Consider the following 17116-nt stretch of genomic DNA (forward strand, 5'->3'; position numbering starts at 1 on the left):
TAGGTGATATAACTCCAAAAGTTTCACCAGCAAACTCTTTGCTAACAATCACTCTCACTAGTTCACTAAACTATTTAAAAAACCAGACGAGTAACCTCACTGCAGTGTGACTTCCATTTACCAACCGCTATACACTTCCGAGGAATTCCAGACAACACGGAACAATACAAACGGGTTTGTTGGAACTTAAATCAATAACCAATAATCACCAAACTAATCAAAAAAAACCATCATCTGCTACCAGAAAACTGATCTAGTGGGTTACCAACCTACAAAATCTAACAGCATACATTCATTTGGGCCCATAACACACGTCCACTCACATAGGCTGGTCAACCCAGCTGGGGGGGGGGGGGTGTGGTTATAGTGTGGATTCAATTTTATACAAGGGCTTTATCTATTCCCTATTCTTTACTGATCAAAACCCCTCTCATAACCAATGGATCTTTATTTTAGTTGAAGAGAAATCGACGATAAGACCTAAAATTCCTTTACCTTATTGCTTCTTAAATAATAACAGACTCGAAAAAGTTTTAAAGAGTTTATCTAATAAATCATATGAGCAAAACAAATTACTGTGTCAACTCCACCATATCCTGAGGAGCAAGATCATTATTTTAAATATTAGTATTCTAATAATTGAAATTTTTACGATGACAAGTACCCAGGAAAAGGGGAGGATAGAGAGAAAGAGAAGTACATTGACACAACACAGATTATGTTTACGTAGGAAGATGCAAGAATCAGACCCCTGTGACCAAGAGTCTATGGGTCCCTTAAAGTTCTGTAGACAGGAACGACAGGACAGGACAGAATAGATGACCTCTTCTGGATTTGACACCTACGTCTCACCCCTCTCTGACACTAATTTCCTCCTTGATTCTCCAGCGATCTTCTTCTAATTCTATCACCTCCTCGATTCTTCTGCTATCTTCTTCTAATTTCTATTTGCATGAGGCTGCGACACCCACACTAATCTAACTAAACTACCCCATTTATACTTTCTTAATGGCATGTACCATCCCTAAATGTTTCAGCTTCATGAAACTCCAGTTTCTGATTGGACAGGCTAAGGGGAAGATCATCACACCATGCTAAGTTTTCAATAATTTTGTTTCATTTTTTTTTTATTCAATCCATGTCTCAGTTTCATGTCAATTATGGTCAATACATAGAAATTCATTCAATTACTGCTTAAATGCCAAAAATAATTAAAAAAAAAAACATGAAGACATAATCCCATCATAGCATCATTTAACAACCAAGATCAGACAATCACCTCATGTGTTGTATCTATGATTCTCATATCTGTATCCCTAGCTTTTGCCATCTAGCTGATTTCATACAATAAAGGCTATATTCAAGGTTAAAAATATTATAAAATTTAGCCCTCCACATCTCAAATGAGGGAGCCTCACTCTGAAGCCAACATGAAGCTATACATAATTGCTCCACCACCACAGCGGCAATAGATGTCATGTAATTTATATGATGACTGCTCACTTGACACATTTTCCCAAATCCCCAATAACATCATTTCTTTTTTTAATACAAATTGTAGTTCCTGTAACCTCTTGCAAAAACAGCTCTATTTGATGTTTTAATTGTAACAATACTGAACAATCAAAAAAGACATGCACAATACCATCTCTATCGGCACTGCCCCTAAAACACTTCCCGTCATTATTTCCACCCCACTTTTTCCTCCTCTCAGGTGTATGGTATAGATCGAATATAGTCTTGAAGTTTTGTGTTTCAAGTGTGCTGATAGGAAAATCTTCCCTGCAGTATCCATCGAGCTCTGCATGAACTCTCCATCTTGCCCTAATCGCACAGAACATTTAAAATCTTGAGCAGCCAAATCATCCAGTTGAGACGCAATTAAAATAGAATATAGTACCCCAATCTTTGCCCTCTTCCTAATTGCCTCTACTATTGGTAATATAATACCCTCCTGCAAATGATGTCCAGCTATATAGTCATGAAGTTGCAGATACTTAAAAATTCCTGATATTGGAGTTCATAGTTCTCAGCTAATTCCACAAATCAGAATTATATTCGCCCCTTAAATAGATTGCCCAACTGTCTAATCCCTTCAACCTCCCCCGCAACATCTTATAGTCCCAAAATATAGCTGGAAACCTAACAGTTGAATAAAGAGGTGTATAATAATTAATCTGTGGGGTAGCTAGCCATTCACAAACAATCTTTCCACACTTTATGAGCTGCAATCATAACCTTGAACAGTGTTTTTTAATATTAGCTTGGCTCACTGAATTTTACTAACACATTTCTGGCTTCCTCCCCTAATAATAATTGATATATCGATGGAGCTTCTGCACCTATCCCATCTTCCCCTGTCAACGGAATCCACAGACCAATCTCCCCTATCGAGTGGTAGCATCATACATCTAAATACTATTCCTCGCATTTTGTTGTCCCCACATACATCTGTCACATATGGATTGGATCCTTTGTAGTGTTTTTTTAGTTAATTCTAGCGGTACCGCCCTAAAATAATAAAGCATTTTTGGTGGACAATCATCTTTAACAGATTTCTTCTCCCCACCAAAGTAAGGTGTATACACTTGAGCCGATGCAGCTGCTGCTTGACCCCTAAAGCTATACCACTCCAATTAACCTCTATTAAGTCTTGCAGAGACATTCTAATCCTAATACCAAAATGTCTAGCTTCATTAGTTACACAAGCCTCGCCCAGACAGGCCTGATTAGTACATACTATCTGGGTTTCAGCCAAATTTCATTTATATCCAGAAACCATCCCAAATTAATCGGCTAACCTTTCTATCTCCCTTATTGCTTGTGCTGGTTCTGCCGAAGCCACTGCAATATCATCTGCATAAGCTAAAACACGTCGCTGAAATTGCCTACATTCCATTGATCTAATACTAGCGATATGTTCTAGCATATGCACAATGGACTAATATATAATACAAACAATAACGGGGGACAGGGACATCCCTGTCTTGCTCCCCTACTAATAAAGACTTGCTGTGATTCCCTTCCCATCACACTAATCCTGGCTCGTGGTGACTTATACACGCTCTGAATTGCCCTACTATAACCCTGTCCGAACCCTATCCTCCGCATAATGCCGTAAATAAAAACCCAAGAAACGCAGTCAAATGATTTTTCAGCGTCGATAAATATAAGCCCAAACGTTTTATGGTGTACATTGGCATAATCTATAAGGGTAATGACTCTATGTGATTAATCGTACTTCTACCAGGTATAAATCCATGTTGGGACATGGAAACAAAAGAAGTGATAACTCTTGCTAACCTATATGCTAAAATCTTAGCATTAACTTTCCCATCAGCATTTAGCGAAGATATTGGTCTGTATGACCCAGGTGTATATGGAGGCTTACCCTTTTTTTTAAACACAACTATATTGGCCTCATCCCAAGATGGAGGTGGGTTCCCAAGATGAGCTTCTTGGAAAACCTTTAACATGTCAGTTTTCAGAACTTGAAATAATAACCAGTACATCCCCAATGGCAATGTATCTGGCCCTGCAGCTTTCTCACTTGCCAGCTGTCCTAATGCCTCTTCCAATTCCTCCATTGTTATTAATTATTTTAATAATTCTTGCTCTTCATATACTATTCAGCTTAATTTTTTGACATTTCTCTATATCTTCTACATCCAATTTTTTTCTTCAGCTTATTGTTTTAAGTAACCACCCATTAATTTGTTCTCCCATGCTTTATTTCCCACCCACATTTGAAAACTTTATCATCAACATTGTATACAAATTTCAGCTGTCCATGATTCTTCAGGATGTTTATCTGTTTCCCAGGACATGTTCCTGGAATGTCCTTGGATAATTTTCAAAATTTTATGTCACAGGTTGGACTTGTCATTTCCACGCATGCGGGCAGACCCATGTGGGTGGCACACTTTAGTATTTCACAAAGGCCCAAATACACACTAATTGAGAAGTCAAAAGAGAGAGTATTAATTCTAAAATAAAATGGGTTCACTGTATACCACCTACTTCTACTCTAATCCCATTTACTTATAAAGACTTTTTATGCATTAGCATTTAGTATACTACTCAAACGTTTCCCTCTGAGCATTAGGATGTCATACTACGTAGATGCATTTTACTCATGCGCAATACAATTTTGCACGTTAGCAGGCATCTTTAATCACATTTGGGTTATTTGTTAGTAAAACACATAGGCAAGCTTCCCCTCTTTACTAAATATGTGAAATATAGTGCATATTAGTACAACAATACAGATTTATTATTTTGTTAACAGTTTTATATGAGAGAATTGCATCCGAACAAGTCTCTTTTATATGAGTCCTTGCTCCATCACATACAGACAATACAAATAATACATGTGACAAGAGTGAATGCCTAGTAGAAGGATGCACTAAAATTTCATTCATATTTTCAAATGGAACCAATACATTTAAAATATATATATTTTCCCTCTCTGATACATCGGCAGCCAACTAAAACCACTTCTGTGCCAGAAAATAAAGAACACAATCAGGTAAGATATTTTCTTCAAAATCATGAAAGCACCTTCAGTGCCTTACCCAAAAGGAGTTTATTAAATCTCTGTGTCATCCTTTATCCAGGTCTCATCAGCAGCACCTTGACACCAAGAAACAAAATCAGACTGGAGTGGACCCAGGAAGTCCAGCGAATCGGGCCTCTTGCCCGATGTCGAGAACAGCAAGAACCGTAGTCACTACAATGGCCTGAAAACCAAGGACTACAGGAAAGGACACAGACCGCAACACCGTCAGGAAAGTTTTAAAGGACCCAACAGGAATGCCAACAGGAACACCACCAGGGGAGTCTGAAGAATGCAGAGAGGAAATCACCTTGAGGACGAGCGGCTATCTGCAGGGGAATGTGCAGTCTTAAAGTCTACGTACTCCCCCCTTAAGGGAGCCTCAATATTCTGGTCCTGCATTCGGGAAGGTCTGACAGAGGCAATGACGTAAAAATGATAATACTGATGACAAAAGTATATATAGGGAGGCATTAAAAAAATAATAATTAGAGGTACGTCTAGCAAAAAAAGCCTACTTTGAGGCAAGGATAGAAGAGTCAGGGATCAAGTCCAAAGACATTTTTAGAATAGTTTAAACAATTATGAGCCCAGAGGCCACCATTAGAGGCCATCTCTCGCAGATGAAGGGTATGACCAGCTGGCTTCATATTTTCAGAATAAAATTACAACTATTCAATCAAGCCTTTTAGTAGATTCACAGGCAATCGACAATGCGATTCAGGTGGCAAGTAGAAAGACTACCTCTTGGATGGCAACTTTTTCTACCTTCCTTCCTATTTCTTTTAGAAGGATTACTGGCTGCCATTACAAGTCTCAAATCAGGGTCTCCATCTGACCCGTGTCCACCTAGCGTACTCGCAAAAGGAGCATCAACCATAAACCCTATAGCAAACGAAGTGCTTAACTCCTCGTTGCCCACAGGAACTGTCCCTGTACAATGGAAGCAAGCCAAATGTTAGCCTTGCTTAAAAAAGCCTCTGCCAACTCATATGCTCAAGCTAACTATAGACCAATATCCCTATTCTCTGCTTTTTCAAAAGTATTAGAGAAATTTGTGAACCAGCAACTTTCACAATATCTTGGAACGAATGATAAACTGCACACCTGAGCCAGTCTGAGATCAGACCCAATTTCAATACTGAGACAGTGCTGATGGTAGTAGCTGAGCACATCAAAGGCACCTTAGAAAATGCAGGGAAGTTCACCCTGGTCATGCTAGATCTATCGGTGACCTTCAATACAGTCCCCCACTCAAAGTTGCTAGCCTGATTCTAATCAATTGGGATTGGTGGAACAGCTTTGAAGTGGCTTTCCTCCTTAATGGAAGAGAGAAGTCAGGACCTTTGGATGCCCTCCTTGTGTTCAAAAGTTCATGAGTTGTCAGTCAGTGGGCCTCAAGGTTCAGCCCTTTGTCCCACTTTATTTAATGTTTATCTCTCACCCTTAGTCCTGCTAGAAGCGGCCTTAAGGACTACAGAGATTTCATATGCTGACGATACCCAGCTATTGTTTACCTGTGGAAAGGGAGAGGAGAATGTTGATGAGGCAGTTAAAAAATGCCTCTCATCCGTGCTTCACTGGATGACTACAAACCAACTGAAATGTAATGCCAACAAGAAAGAAATATAATTGTTTTACTCTATCTCCCCAGGCTCATGGCAGACCTTCTGGCCAAAGAACGTCCCACTCCTTGGCCCTGAACAGGATACAGTTAAGAACATGCACATCAAATTTGATAGCACCCTCTCCTTTCAAACAAAAATTCAAATGGTGGTTGGTTCTTGTTTTGGGATGCTACGTACATTGAAAAAGTTTCTTCCATTACTTTTCTTTTCTGCAGAAAAATGGTCATTCAGGCTTTGATTACATTCAGATTGGACTATGGAGATGCCTTATGCTTGGGTCTTCCAGACTACCTTCTTAACAGACTTAAAGTTGTCCAGAATTTGGCAGCCTTAACCTCTCCTTAACCCTTTCACTGCGGCGGCTATTCCGCCGCAGTGCTAAGGGGCGGGGGGGCGCGCAGCGCTCCCACGCTGGTGACGGAACCGCTCCGTCACGCCCCTCGGGTGAGCTGTGCTTGTGACGGGACGGTTCCGTCACGGCCCTGCCCGCTCAATAGGAGACACCGCACAGGCGCGGCGAGCGGGCCGTGACGAAACCGTTCCGTCATCAGCACAGCCCACCCAAGGGGCGTGACGGAACGGTTCCGTCACCAGCGTGGGAGGGGTTAAGAGCTCACATTTCCCCGCACTTGAAGGTTTTCAGTTGGCTTACACTTAAAAACATTATTCTTTTCAAAACACTAGTCCTTGTCCACAAAGCACTGCATTCCACCCAGGCAGGTAATCTCAGGGAAAGGATTAAAGATTATGTCACATCTAGAAATCTCCAATGTTCCACTGGTCGGTTGGCTGGAATCCCCAAGATCTGTCAAGCGAGAATTGGAGGTTGGTCTTTCTCCTATCTCATGCTGGTAGCTTAGAATAAACTTCCTTCGGAGTTATGCACAACAGCTGAGACATCAGTTTTTAAGAAAAATGTAAAAAATTGGCTGTTACAAAAAGAGTAATTTTACTGTCTGCTTCAGCATGTAGCGTTGAAGCCAGCGCCGGGACACTCTGAGGAGCATCTGTGTGTGTACAAATCACATCTCATCATCATCATTATACTCGAAATCTGCACTCTGTGGCCAGCTTCTCTCCCTGGATTCGGTGTACCCTCAAGAAGGTGGTACATTCCTTGAGTGGTACCCGTTCTTATTACCTACACATTTAATCTAAGTCTCTCACAGATTTTCCAGTCTGCAGATCTGCACACTCAGCTCTGTTGCACAGGCTCTGCAAAAGAAATACCTCTATGGTGATGGATGGAGGACTTCCGGTTGTGACAGGAAGAACTCAATGCCACCATCTCCTGTTACTAAAAATCCATTTTAGCTGCACCGAAAAGGTGTGCAAAATGTCATTGAGAGTAAAAAAATACTGATATGGGGCAGGTAAATCTGCCAGCAGTTTTTTTCGGTTTTGTCACTGTGTGTTTCTCCTAGCTATTTCACCGTCTTGCATATGGCGATACTTGTCGCTTCAAAAAGCCTTTAAAAGTACGACTATGGTAAATTTTGATTTCAGGAATGTTATGATACCAGTCATTTATCAACAAAAAGAGTTTGAAAATGTTTTGTCTTGCACAGTTCCTTAGCGATCCTAAACACTGACTGTCGTCCACTGCTAATTCATTTTCCTCAGGTAATTCCTTAACGCCAAAATTACAGTGTTGTTTGTGGCTGAGGGCCGCACCGGTAGGGGTGGGGTCAGTGGCAGGCAGGGTCAGTGGGGTGGTGGGGCTAAAGGTAAAAAAACTGAAACTCACTTCAAAACAGACAATGCTGTATTTCAAAAGCAGATGTAACTACAAAGAACACATTTTGATAATACATTTTTTATTAGCAGACAATAGCAATCTTAAGAGGCATTGCATAGCTTCATACACACTTGAACACAATTCCATCACAGGTTGTCTCTCTCTCTGTCTCTCTCTTAGTCTGTCAGTTTCTCTCTATTTCAGTCAGTCTCTCTCTCTCTCTCTGTCAGTCTGTCTCTCTCACTGTCAGTCAGTCAGTCTCTCTCAGTCAGTCAGCCAGTTAGGCTCAGTCAGTCAGTCAATGAGTCTTACTCAGTCAGTCTCAGTCAGTCTCACTCTCAGTCAGTCAGTCTCTTTCTCCGGCAGTCTCTCCCTGTCTCAGTCTGCCAGTCTCTCTCTGTCCCAGTCTGCCAGTCTCTCTCTCAGTCAGTCTCTCTCTCTCAGTCAGTCAGTTTCAGTCAGTCAGTCTCTCTCTCAGTCAGTCTCCCTCTCAGTCAGCCAGTCTCTCTCTTTCAGTCAGTCAGCCTCTCTTAGTCAGTCAGTCAGTCAGTCTCAGTCAGTCTCTTTTTGTCAGTCAGCCTCTCTCTGTCAGCAAGTCAGTCTCTCTGTCAGTCTCTCTCTGTGAGACAGTCAGTGTCTCTCTGTGAGACAGTCAGTCTCTCTCTGTCAGTCACACTCTCTGTCAGGCACCCTCTCTCTCAGCCAGTCTCTCTCTCAGTCAGTCTCTCTCTGTCAGTCAGTCTCTCTGTCAGTCTCACTCTCTGTCAGTCTCTATCTCTTTCTGTCAGTCCCTCTCTCTTTCTGTCAGTCTGTCTCTCTTTCTGTCAGTCAGTCTCTCTACCTCTCTGTCAGTCAGTGTCTCTCTGTCAGTCAGCGTCATTCTCTGTCAGTGTCTCTCTCTGCCAGTGTCTCTCTTTATCTCTGTCAGTGTCTCTATCTCTGTCAGTGTCTCTCTCTTTCTCTCAGTCAGTCTCTGAGGCAGTCACTCTCTCTCTCTGTCAGTCTTTCTCTATCTGTCAGTCTCTCTCTCTCTCTGTCAGTCTCTCTCCCTGTTGGTCTCTGTCTGTCTCTCTTTCTCTCTCTCTCTCTCTCTCTCTCTCTCTCTACTTCATTCAGTCAGCCTCTCTACCTCAGTCAGTCTCTCTGTCAGTCAGTCTCTCTCTGTCAGCCAGTTTCTCGCTCAGTCAGTTAGTCTCTCTGGCAGTCAGTCAGTCTCTCTTTGTTAATCAGTCTCTCTTTCTGTCAGTCTCAGTCAGTCAGTCTCTCTTTCAGTCAGTCTCTCTCTCTCTCTGTCAGTCAGCCAGTCTCTCTCTCAGTCAGTCTCTCTCTGTCAGTCTCTCCCTCAGTCAGTCTCTCTCTCTGTCAGTCTCTTAGTCACTCTCTAACAGTCAGTCTCTCTCTCAGTCAGTCTTTCTCTAAGTCAGTCAATCTCTCAATCTGTCAGTCTCTCTCTTTCTGTCAGTCTGTCTCTTTCTGTCAGTCTGTCTCTCTTTCTGTCAGTCAGTCTTTCTTCCTCTTTGTCACTCAGCGTCTCTCTGTCAGTCATTGTCCCCTTCTCTTTGTCAGTGTCTCTCTCTCTCTCTCTCTCTCTCTCTCTCAGTCAGTCAGTCTCTCTCTCTCTGTCAGTTGATCTCTCTGTCAATCTCGGTGGCAGTGTCTCTCTCTCTCTGTTAGTCTTCCAGTCTCTGTCAGTATCTCTCTCTCAGTCAGTCTCACTACCTCAGTCAGTCAGTCTCACTACCTCAGTCTGTCTCTGTCAGTCAGTCTCTCCCTGTGAGCCAGTTTCTCTCTCAGTCAGTCAGTCTCTCTCTGTCAGTCAGTCTGTATCTCAGTCAGTCTCTCTCTCCACTCTCTCTCTCCCTCTCTCCACACTCTCTCTCTCCACTCTCTCTCTCCCTCTCTCCACTCTTTACCTCTCTCTCTCTCCACTCTCTCTCTCCCTCTCTCCACTCTCTCTCTCTCTCTCCACTCTCTCCCCTTTCTCCCTCTCCACTCTCTCTCTCCACTCTCTCTCCACTCTCTCCCTCTCTCCCCCTTCTCCCTCTCCTCTTTCTCTCTCTCTCTCCCCTTTCTCCCTCTTCACTCTCTCTCTCCCTCTCTCCCCCTTCTCCCTCTCCTCTTTCTCTCTCTCTCCCCTTTCTCCCTCTTCACTCTCTCTCTCACTCTCTCTCTCTTTCTCTCCAGTCTCTCTACTCTACTCTTCACTCTCTCTTTCTCTCTCTGGGGGGTCATGGGTGCATTACCTGAAAGGTCAGCGGGCAGCCAAAAAGGGCCTTCTGGCCGCTCCCAGCCCGTGTGCCCTCCTATGAGAACCACGGCTCTGGAGGAACACGGGGTTGTGCAAAACCCCTTCATTATCGGGATAATGTTAAATATGTCATAAACTATTATCGCAGTTTTACATGTCGGTTAAAACTTCCATTTGCACTATCATGCAAAAAGCTTTGAGACAAGCCTTATTATTCGGACATATGCAAACACAGTTCACCGCGCGCTGCTGTCTGAAAATATTTGTTTCTTTTGTTTGGACTTGGAAATGTCAGGGTTGTCTATTCAACCTTAACTTTCCTTCTACAGATTTTGCATGTTCCCTTCTGCAGGGAGATAGGGACTCATTGTAATTGGACCTCTAAAGAGACACTGCTGTGACCTGTGCAGGCTGCCAGCATTGCCATTGCATCGGTGCATGCTGTCCTGTGAATGTTTGCTCTCCAGACATGGAAGACCGCGACTCCCAGGTTTTACGTTTGCTTTTGGCCTACCACGGGCTTCAGAACGTTCTCTTCTGTATTTGACGCATGATAGTTGAAATTGTCCTGGGGCGGCCAATATGAACACATGCCAATGGGGCTGTTCTGAAAAGGCGATGCCGTCTTTCTTTTCAGAAACTGGACAACGTCTGGTACATTTCTGACTTCACTAGCTTTGCCCATGCCAGATATATTTAGAAAAATGAGTTGCTGCCAGAGGTCCCGTTGGCAATCCATGTGCCTCCTTGGTTCAGTCCCAAAAGAAGCATTTCATGTTTATGGGTTTCCCAGTGCATCAGGCACACTGGGGCGAAGGCTTTTAAGTGTCAGATTAATCTCATGGGAAGTTTCATAAATACGTCACTCACTACAAACAGCTTATCTATGAGTTATATTTAAAGTGATCAGAGGTTTGGTCTAGGGGCTGCAGTGCTTATGATGGCACACCTACCAGGTTTCCTTTACATTGTGTGACCCTCATTCATTTTTAATCCATTTTACTCATGATTAATGTGTGTCCTCACTCATGGGCCTGCTCACAAACTGCATTTTGCCGTATGTTTTGTAGTACTATAATAGTATTACAAACGTACTACAAAATACCATTCACAAACTTATGTGTGAGGTTTCAGCCTCTGCCACGCCTACCTTTTTCTATGTTGAAGTCTCCACACACATTTGTATACATTTTAGAAGTAATTATGAGAGGGACGGAGGGAGTGGCTGGAAAATGGGGAATACTTGGGATTAGGGAGGAGCAAGGAGGGGTTGAAGGAAAGTTGGGGAGCGGTTTAGGGAGAGACATGTACCCACCCGCAAAAGAGTATGCCCATTGCTATATTGCTATTTTTTATCAATTTTATATTGCATTGCACTGTTGTTCCTTTGTGTCCGACCCCCCCCCCATTTTTTTCACATCGGAGCCAGCATAGACACCCACAATACCCAGGACAGACACACGATCCCTCCCTAGCATTTTGGGGCATCTTATTGTATTCGGGGTGACTCAGATACCTGTGGCCGATTCTAGGGCCATTCATTCATTCTGCTCGGCCGAATTTGACGGCGGCCATCTTTGATAGGGCTACATTGGCTCGGCGCTCTAGTCTCAGGTATAAAAGCCGAGGCAAAACGCTGCTCGCGAGATAGCTTGACTTTTGCACTGACACCACAGCCGGTTGGCTGCTTAACTTTTAATCTGTGTTTTTATCAATTTAATATTGCATTGCACTGTTGTTCCTTTGTGTCCGACAGCCCCCCGTTTTTTTCACATCGGAGCCAGCATAGACACCCACAATACCCAGGACAGACACACGATCCCTCCCTAGCATTTTGGGGCATCTTATTGTATTCGGGGTGACTCCGATACCTGTGGCCGATTCTAGGGCCATTCATTCATTCTGCTCGGCCGACTTTGACGGCGGCCATCTTTGATAGGGCTACATTGACTCGGTGCTCTAGTCTCAGGTATAAAAACGGTTAGTCATGACTCCGCGCAGCGGACGCGCACAGCGGGCGCGCCTGAATCGCGCCGGAGTCAATCCAGAGTCCAGCCCGTCTGCGCCCGTCCGCGCTCGAACGGGTGCAGGGGCTGGGGCACCCGGCTGCAGGCTTACGTATACACGGGATGCATTATACCACCTACAGAGGGGAACCCAGTCATTGGATCCAACCACGCTAGCCTTATTAGAAGAACTTTCTATTCACGGTTCATGCAGCAGTAAGTCCACCTCCCATTCCCATACCCTGAATCTGGCTAGCCTAAACACCAGATCACTGCAGTGTCATAGTCTTGAGATCTTCACCCTACTCCAAGCTGGAGAAATCGATGTCTTAACATTGACTGAGACCTGGCTCAGGAAAACTCACTACCAGACATTCCTTCATGCAGTTCCTTCAGGTTATGACATACACTGGCATAATCGCGCAGGGAATGCCCGTGGGGGAGGAGTAGCTATACTCTTTAAGAAAAACCTAGCTGCAATTAAAATCTTGACAGAAACAGTGGACCTGGCCGACATGCTGGCAGTGAAAATTATGTTTGATAATTTGTGTTTAATCATCCTCACTGTCTATCGCCCGCCAAATTCCACCTCGGCCTTTAACGACCTATTTATGGCCAGCATATCGGATATATGCTCACGTTATAAGAACATAGTAGTCATGGGAGACTTTAATCTACATTGGGACAAGGATAAAAAGGAGCCAGCAGCTAGCTCTTTGGAGACAACAATGTGTTCGCTTGGTTTCAGGCAACTGGTAGACTCTCCTACGCACATAAAGGGCCATATCCTTGACCTGGTCTGGGTGTTGGATCCTAAGATCACCTTAGTAAAAGTTCTCCCTTGTATCTGGTCAGACCACCACCTGATATATTGTGATGTCCCTATTGGCGCAAAACCGCCACAGCCCCCACCAAAATTTAAAAAGACTCGTCAATGGAAAAAAGTTGACGCACAAACATTGACTTTGTCGCTCAGGGAATTCACTCAACCCACGGCGCCAGGCGCCGACATAGACCAAGAGTGTAGAGATCTAATGGGTGATCTAACAAGAGCAATTGATCAGATTGCCCCAGTGAAGTCCCAGAAATTGAATAGTGGTGGGAAGGGAGCCCCCTGGTTCACACCAGCTCTAAGAGAGCATAGGAAAGATTTGCGAAATGCTGAGAGAAACTGGAGGAGAAAAAAAGTCCCCGAATCCTGTGAACAATATAGGCAGTTGCTTCGGGCCTATAAAAAACATATACAGGAATCTAAAGCGACATTCTACGAAAATCGCATTAATAAGGCAGATAACGTTCAGAAGGAAACTTTTAAAATCCTCACGGAACTAAGTAAAAGAACTCAACCTACAGAGACCACCTTCAATTGCGACACTTTTTTGAAATATTTCCTAGAAAAGGTTGAGACTATTTTACAAGAAATAACAAGTACCAGAGTTGGCTCTACTGAACCACATTCTGCTAAAACTCCATGTGGAATGTACTTGTCTAGTTTTCCCCCGATTGATTCATTGAGCCTAGAAACCTTAATGAGGAAAACAAAGTCAGGCTCCCCAGCCGACCCATGTCCTCCTAGTGTGTTTCGCCTAGCCCGCCTCAGCCTAGAAGAACGCATTCTGTCTATGCTAAATAGGTCATTGAACACGGGACAGCTGCCAGCTAGCTTTAAAGAAGCCCGAGTGAAGCCCCTAATTAAGAAAGCTGGGGCCGATCCCAAAGTATTAAAAAACTATCGGCCCATCTCCCAGCTTCCATTTCTCTCCAAGGTGCTTGAGCAGCATGTTCTGAAGTCCATGGGTGCGTTCCTGGAGTCTAACCATCTGCTCCATGAGATGCAGGCAGGGTTCCGTGCCCACCATAGCACCGAGTTAGTCATGCTCTCGGTGCTGAACGACCTTAGAGGGTTGGCTGACCGAAAGAAACCAAGCGCCCTGATACTTTTAGACCTATCAGCGGCGTTTGATACCGTCAGCCATACCATACTCCTGGATAGGTTGGCCAGGTCTGGGCTCCGGGGCTCTGCTTACCTCTGGCTGGAATCCTTCCTGTCCGGGCGCACCCAGAGGATTCAGCTGGGAGAGGAGGTATCAGGAGCAGGAGACCTGACTTGTGGGGTACCCCAAGGCTCCGCCTTGTCCCCCTTACTGTTCAACCTATACCTGCAACCACTAATAAGCACCTTGGTTGAGATGGGCTGTCGGGTGTTTAACTATGCAGACAACACTCAGTTGTTGCTGAGCATAGATGACACCGTACGGGCCCAGTCGCTGGCACAGGAGATTCTTCGGTACACAGTCAACTGGATGTCCGGGAATCTCCTGAAGATTAACCCCGAGAAAACGGAGGTGTTAATTGTGTCATCCACCTGCTCCCCCTGGTGTGACCTCTACTGGCCCTAGGAATTAGGGCCCACCCCTAAGCCAGCAATCGCGGTCAAAAGTCTTGGCATTAGAATAGACGGCGCCCTCTCAATGACCAATCAAATCTCTGCAGTAGTGGGTACTTGTAACGGCATCATAAGACAACTGCGCAAACTTGTTCCACTTCTTTCCCAGTCCATGCTCCGCACGATAGTTTCTGCCACCATACTGTCGAGACTGGACTACGGAAATGCGCTTTACCTGGGCTTACCTAAAGCCCTAACAAACAGACTGCAGGTAGTCTTAAATGATGCGGCAAGGCTAATCTTCAGACTTCCAAGGAGATCACATGCATCCCCGCTGTTACTCAGTCTTCACTGGCTACCAGTGACGCAAAGGTCGGCTTTTAAGAGTCTCTGCATAGCCCACAAGGCTATCTACGGGCAAGCCCCTTCCTATATTAAAGAAAGACTAGTCATCTACAGGCCCGAAAGAAGCCTAAGGTCCTCCGAGGCTCAGTTGCTTGTATGTCCTCGGTTCAGGCTAGCAACAAAAGGAGGGAGATCCTTTTCGGTCCTACTGCCCAAAATGTGGAATGAGCTACCTGAAGCTCTCTGTAAGGAAGGAAACCTGCTTCGCTTTAGAAAAGCCCTAAAGACAACTCTATTTAGAACAGTGTTGAGCTCAGTATAGACCTAACTCGCCTCCTGTTGCTGCCCAAGCTGTGATGTCATTGCGGTCAAAAGCACCCTGAGACCTGTCGGTGATTTGGCGCTATATAAACCGACATAAACATAAACATAAACATAAACATATTTACAAACAGCACTTTTAAAGTTGCTACAGCCAAAAAGGGACCTAAACAGTAGTAAAATACTCCAGCTCAGGGCTGCAGTAAGTCCAACACTACACATGGCCAACCACTGGTACTACAATACCCTCTCATAGAACGTGAAGGGGGTAGGGACTAATTTTGCAGAAATCCAGATCTGTATATTGTTATGTTGAGTTGTAGTGTCCACTATCACCCAGGGCTCCTGGCGTTGAGAAGGTGTAAGTCTAGGCACACCTAGTTCCTCATGGGAGTTCTCGAAAAGCCAGGTCTTCAGCTTCTTGCAGAATTCAAAAAGTTAGGTGAAGGCCCTTATGTGCAGCGGCAGGTCATCTGGTTTACCGTATTTGGGATTTGTGCAACTGAAAGTACTGACCAGTGGGGGTGTGTGGAAGGTTTGTGATCCCAGATTTGATTATTGAGGTATGCTGGGCTAATGTTATGTAGTGCCTTGAAATTGTGGATCAGGAGTTTGAATGAAGCTCATTTGTGAATGGGGAGCTTGTGGAGATCCTTCAAGTGTGGTTAAATGTGAGTGCAGCATTGGAGGTTGAGGGGGATTCTGGCTGCTGAGTTCTGAATTTTCTGCAGCTTTCTGCTGAGTTTTTTTTTGTTGATCCTGGCATAGTGGGCGTTTCCAAAGTACAGCTTGCTTGTTACTAGTATGAGTGTGACAGTGTTTCGGGTGCTGATTGGGAGCCATTTCAAAATCTTCATCAGCATCTTTATATTATGGAATCATAAGATGGTGACGGCATTGACTTGGGCGGTCATGCAGCATTTGGTGCTGGCATGGGTAGGGAGGGCTGGTGTCGCTCCTGGGTCTGTTTGCCACCAGGGGGGTCCCACAGTGATGTGCTCTTTCCAAAGAGCATGATTTCAGTCGAATTCAGTGTTCAGCTTTAGATAGTTGGTCTTCATTCCGTGGCGGATACCAGGCTTCTTGTCTATGAGGGAGAGAATGAGTTGTGTGTAATTGGCAAAGGAGAGGACGCTGATATAGTGAACGTGGGTGATGCTGACTAGAGGAATCATGAATGCATTGAAGAGAGCCAGGCTTTGAGAGGATCCCTGCGGAACTTGGCAGATGAGGTCATGGGCATCTGAGTTGTGTGGTGTCAGGCTGATTGACTTGGTCCTTCCAGCCAGGAAGGAGAAGATCCATTGGAGTACATGTTCTTGGATTCCAATATCATGCAGGCATTGGATAGGGATAGGTTTTGAGACTGTGTCAGATGCTGGAGAGAGGTCCAGGAGGATTAGGGCCTCCATGTCTCCTCTGTCCAGAGGCTTTCAGATGACTTCCATTGCACCGGTGAGGGCAGTTTTCGTGCTGTGGTTCAGTCTGAAGCCAGACCGAGTGGTGTTGAGGATTTGGAAGTCTTGAGGTCTTTGGTGAGGTGACTGTTTACAATTTTCTCGAAGACCTTGGCCGGAAATATTAGCAGGGAGATTGATCTGTAGTTGGCAAGTGTGGAAAGGTCCACAGAGGGTTTGTTCGGCAATGAGAGGACAGTTGCATGTTTCCAAGCATCTTGAAAGGTTGTAGAAGCGGTGGAAGTATTCAGAATGGGTGTGAGGATGGCGTTGATGGGTTTTAGTCCTCTTGAGTAGCAGTGGTGGGAGCTTGGGTCCGATGGGTCCCCTGAGTAGATGGACTTTATAGTGTTGCGGTTTATTCTGGGGTGATGACAGACCATGTGGTTAACATTAATTTTTTGGATGAGATTGGGAGGCCTATAGGAAGGT

This window comes from Lissotriton vulgaris, chromosome 4_1, assembly GCF_964263255.1.
Source record: "Lissotriton vulgaris chromosome 4_1, aLisVul1.2, whole genome shotgun sequence".
Classification (NCBI taxonomy): Eukaryota; Metazoa; Chordata; class Amphibia; order Caudata; family Salamandridae; genus Lissotriton; species Lissotriton vulgaris.